Here is a 6,000-nt window from a genome sequence, read left to right on the forward strand (position 1 = left end):
TTTTCCAGTTGTCAAACTTCAGTGATTGCTCACCCAAACTTTGTGCCATCTGCACCCTGCTCCCACTGAAATCAAAAGGGATACAAAACATCCTTTACCCATGTGAGGCTGTGCTGCTACTGGAGTAGTCCAGATAAGTCAAACGGACATTTTTTCTTAGACTGCAGCAGTTGTTCAACACATGTAAATTAGGCTTTCCCTCAGCCTTGTGCAAAAGCAAAATTTTTCCCCTGATCTCTTTCCTTGACCTGTGTGGCTAATACTTCTATCCTCTAATAGCAGGATATGAACATTCTGGGCTGTTGCAAATCTGTGTAAATTCATAACAGTAAATGGAGTTAAACTTATTTAGAAGTCTGATCCTCCCTCAGCACTAATAATTTGAACTGAGTTTAGGTGACAAAGGTTGAGAAATGTCAAATCTAGAAGCAACATCCAATGCAACTTGAAACTGAGGAGTTATGACTTGGTGAATTTTACCCCCACCACCCCCCCCCCCAAAAAAAAAAAAAAAAAAAAGATTTGGAGGTGAAAACAAATTTGGTGTGGGAGTAAAATGAGAGCCAAGATTCTTTTTCTCCCCAAAATTTCAAAACCCTCAGCTTTTGACATGACTCTCCTGGATACTGCAGTGCTTCAGCCTGCTTGCCATATGTAACTCCATCAACTTCCATACAGGTGAGGTACTCTTTTACTGGAGAAATCTTTTTCCTGGCTGAGAAAAGAAAGAGAAACTTACGACAAAGCAATAACCTGTTGTTAAGAAATTGCATTAACTAACTACAGTGTAAACATCTTCCTGAACCAAGGGAAAGATTTCATTATTTTGACATTGAAAAATGTCACAATTTCTCTTGCTTATTGAAAATATTTGAGGCAAGGACCAGACAAGATCTTACGATCAGAGAAGAGAAAAAAAAACAGCCAGGAAATCAAATGTCACATCATGCTGACAGTTTAGTCCACTTTTCGTATTTTCACTGAAAACAAAGACACTAGCCGCTAATTTAATTCTACCTAAAATATATTAGTATGCTGAATAAAAAGTGCAGCCTAAGATAAATAAGATATAAATAGAATTTTGAGGATAGCCCAACTTTTTTTTTTTTTTGCATAATTTAAATTTAGTATTTTTATTGATTTGTTTTCCCTGCCTTCTATTTAGTTCTGTTGCTTTAGTTCAGACAAACAATTCTTTCTTAGCTATATGTAGACATGGATCTGAAATGTTTGCTGCCAGCCATATACCACTAGATCTTAAGTGTAAATCTTTACTCTCTTCTGCCTTAAAAATAAATCTGAAAATGTGCATACATTCAGTCCAGGAACAGGAAGTCAAACTTGTTACTGATCCAGAGCTAGATGCTAATATGTTGGTGTTCTTGCCCAAACTGTATTTTAATACTATTTTTCCCTAAGCATGAAATCACGGGTAATGTGAATAAACAACAATTACCCTCTCCATAGCACTACCCCATGCAATAATTCCCCTTAGTTAATTTTTTTCACACACTCAAAGCATTCACTCTGTTGCCAAAGAAAACATTCAGAAATCGACTGGAGTCATTTCTCAATAAAAGCAAGTTTTCTGCAACTGGTTGAGCAGTGAAGTTCTTCTACCTTCTCCTTAATTTGTAAGTATCCTGTGTCTAGTTGATAGAGAAAAATGTGTCCAGACTTGCGCTATCGTCCTAGTTAGCTCCTGAGTATACAGTAAGCCAACTAAGTCAAATTAAATATTAAAGAGAGAATACTTTAGTTTCTCTAGTGCAATACCCTAAAGTGAATTAAAAAAAAAAAAAAGAAATCAAGAAATCTTTTCTCCTCTGCTTGTTTATCAAAGACTTTTCCCCTGTGCAATGTAGATATACCTTTTCATTAAGATTACAAACCAAAGAGATTAAGCAAATGCTTTCATTGTGGGGCCATTTTTTTTTAAAGGAAGTTTTATTACTAATTAAGAGGCCAGTCATAGACTATGGCTCCAGATTGGTTAGCTACCACAGACTAGAAAGAGTAAGCCTACTCCACAAACATCAACAAAGGAGGCAATCACAAGTCAGAAAATAGAAGAGAAGGCACACAAAACTAGTTTCCAAGTCTACAGACTATATTGATTTACCACCATTCAGAATTTTGATGACCACTCTAATTCACAACAATATCAAAATATTCCTTCTTGTCTTCCTCCCATTTCTGGGTGTACATAAGGTGCTTAACTCACGTCCACAACCTCACTGGGCTGTGTTGCAGACCTGCGGAGCCGTCCCACAGGCCAGGTCCCAATCTCATAGGCAGGCTGACCTTCATGGAGCGCCCAGCAGAGTTTCAGAGCAATAGCTGCAAAGGCACTGACTACTTTCTGCTCTTCTGGATGACAAAGTGTCAGTCTTGTGGTAACCCAGTGGTGCCCAGCACCAGGACAAGAGGAAGTCAGCACAAACTGGAACACAAGAGGTTGTCTGAGCATCAGGAAGCACTTCTTCACTGCGTGGGTGACCGAGCACTGGCAGAGGTTGCCCAGAGATGACATGCAGTCTCCTTTCTTATAGATCTTCAAAAGCCATCTGGACAAGGTGCAAGCAGCCAGCTGTAGGTGTCCCTGCCTGGGCGGGGGGTTGGACCAGGTGAACTCCACAGGCCCCTTCCAACCTCAGCCATTCCATGAACAAAGGCTACGTGATGCTTTCTCAACACATAGAAGGTGCTGATCTTGTTCCCCGTTCCAGCATCACCTTAAGCATAGGTATGCAGTCTCCACAGCACCCCTCTGCTCTGGAATTTCAGGACTCTGGCTTGGATCTAGCCATATTGCTGTGGGGGTCACAGTTCTGGAAATAAATCTCAGGGTTTTCCTCCACAGATTAAACAAAAGGAAACTATTCTTCACGTGAAGAATAGTTAAGCAGAGAAACTCCATTATGGGATGTTGTGGATGTTAGAAGTTTACAAGTGTTTAAGGAAAAACTGCACAAGTTCATGAAAGAGATTTATTGAAAGTTACTAAAAACACAGAAGCTCTCTCTTGGCCAGCAAGTCTCTGAGCTGCAAATGGTGGGAGCCTTGGGGAGTACTTGCAGGGAAACTGTACGTGTTTGTTTGCTCTCACTCTTCACTACACATTCATCCATTTTCAGTCACTGTCACTGACAGGATAAGGGTTGGGTGGGTCTCTGGATTTAAATAAGGGTCCCTATATTCCTGCTTCTGGTAGGCTGGGATCTCTTCACCTGCTGTGTTCTTAATCTGTTGTTTATTGCCATTAGACACTGTTTCAAAAACTATACTCCTCTCATTTAACTGTTGGATATATGATGGCCATCGGGTACACAATCACCACAGTATATTATCAAACTATTTTACAGACCTATATGCAAGTCCCAATCAGAAAATCATGAAAGCAGTATCTGAAGATGTTATTCCTGGAGCCTACTTCAGAGAGTATACATAATACAAAATTATGTACCCTTCCAAGTTTGCAGAAGATTGAAGAATAAGGAACTGTTCAGCTACACACTCTCTACCATAAAAGCCAGGCGTTTTTCATCTTTTGCACAGTATGTCAGTTCATTTTGCAACTCGCATTACTATCGCTGTAATTCTGCCTGAGAAGTGTCAAAGTTCAGTCTAGTTATCCCTGGCAAAGGACACTGGTCAATTCATTTCACACCAGTTGTTTACTTCTTCTTCCTAATAACATCAGCTGCTTTCAGCTCTGCTGAATGATGTAAATTAGTTATTCTACACTAGAACGTCAGTGAGCAAATTGGCCTTTGTTTGCAGCAGCCTCTCCAGTAGGAGCCATTTGCCAGAGATCACAGACAAGCAGCTAATTGTGGCTTTCTAAAGTGCCTTTCATTTCCTGCATGGAAGATATTCCATTTCTGCTTTAACTGATAAATACTAGCAGAGCTGTCCCGATAGAGATGGGGTTAGCTTCAACCTATTGATCTGAGCTTTGAGAAAGTTCAGGCATTTTCCAATACGAGATTTTTAATTATTATTTTTTGCCTTTGCAGATATAAAAGTCAGCTCCAATACTTCAAAGATGATCTGCAATATCAATTGTATTTAAAGCAGGGCATTATATTCCAGAAGCATTTTGGGGGATAATACTAAGTCACACATTTTCTAAGGATAACAACAAATCTTCCTAGGGAAGGAGGTTGCAATAGATTTTAAACAGTTACAGAAATAAAAAAAAAATGATGCTTCCATCCATGCCACAGGGTATTTCTAGTTAGAAAAATCTATTTCTACATAGACTTTGCCTACAGCATCCAACTGAAGTGTAGATCGAACCCAGTCAGGATGGCAAAAGTGACTACAGAATGGTAATGAGGATTAGAGAGGCTGCAAAGACTGGCAAGGATGGGAAACTTTAGCTACCCCTATATTGGCTGGATAAAACTCACTAGTGGCATGACTCAGATATTTTTTCCCCCCTGAAACAGGCTTTAAATAAATGTAGAAACTACCTCTTAAATAACCTCAGAAAACTCATTAAAAGTGATTCATAAATCAGCACAAGCTTAATCACAGAAAAACTGATATTTGATGACAAGAATATAATCAATTCTAAGCTCTCATTATGAGACAGAGCACCTCAGAATTACACCACGGGAATGTTAAAGTTTATAAAGGAAGCTACAGAATAACAGAAATAGTTAAAATTCAAAAGAACAGCTCTAAGAGTATGGTGATGGTATGCAGCAGAGGTTATTCAAAAATACCACATAAAGGCTCTCAGCTCACAGCCACATGACAAAAAAAAGACTCCAAAAGTAACAATAAGATGACAGACAGCATGGTTAAACATCTGAGTAAGGACTGCTATTAGAAGTTTAAAAAAAAATGATATTCCAAGATGTGGAAGACATAGCCAGATGGAGAAAACAGAAAAAGGAATGAGTTCTGCCAAGTTAAAGGTAAAAACACATTAAGATCTTTTCCTCGTTGGCATAAAGTACAACTTGCTATAGGTATAAAGAGGACTAATAAAAACTTTTTCAAACATACTCAAAGCCAGGAGCCTGCCAGAGTTTCTGAGTCCAACAAATCACAAAGATATAAACAGTTCAGAAGATAAGTCGTTTCAGAAAAGCTAACGAATTCTTTCCATTAGTGCTCAGTACGGAGGGGTCAGGCAGGTTCGCTCTCTAAGCCAGCCTTCCCCAGCAGCGAGTCTGAGCCACTGTCTCAAACCGAGGTGTTAAAGAGGCAGCCTTCTCCCATCACTGGAAAGGGAACATCAATAAATTGCCAAGACCGAAGTATCCACCCAAGGAAACTCTAACGTGAGGTTTTGCTGAGCTACCATGGTGAGGAACTCGTCACGTAAATCTCCTGCGCTTGCAGAGGAGTGCGGGCAGCAAATAGATCACAAATCTTTGTAAAAGCATTCAGTTAAAGGCCAGTAAGATATACAATAAATAACAGAATCAATAGATACTTGGACAAATATCATTTAATGAGGAAGAGTCAACAAGTTTTCCCAACCCAAAGCGATGCCTAAAAAATCCAGAAAGGCCTTCCTCCTTTTATTCATACATGCTTGGTATTTATCAAATTCTTATGTTAAGGGTGAATGGGCAAAGTGAGATACGAGTTTTGGTATAGTGCCTTTCTCTGATTTAACGTACTTGCAAGAAAATAAATATGCCTCACCTTCTATGAGATTAATAGATTCCACTTGCACTGCGTTTAAGTAGGTACCTGTTTCTCTTTGGAGAATTAAATATGAATTCACAGATTCTATCAAAAAATAAAAATAAAAAAAGCAGGAGATGAATTCTCTAAGCAGAAATTAAGTTTGCACAGGTTCTCTTTTCAGCATTCAAAAGCACTGCTTATGACCAGGGCAGCCAGCCAGTCCCCCACAGCCTGGTGAGAACGCCTCTTCCCATCTCTGTGATGGCTGCGCTCTTGCTTTCACTGGGCTCACAGATTTTTTTGCAGGAGGGGTAGGTGTGTATGCATGCCTTTATATAGATACAAACC

Source organism: Cygnus olor, chromosome 9 (genome assembly GCF_009769625.2).
Source record: "Cygnus olor isolate bCygOlo1 chromosome 9, bCygOlo1.pri.v2, whole genome shotgun sequence".
NCBI lineage: Eukaryota > Metazoa > Chordata > Aves > Anseriformes > Anatidae > Cygnus > Cygnus olor.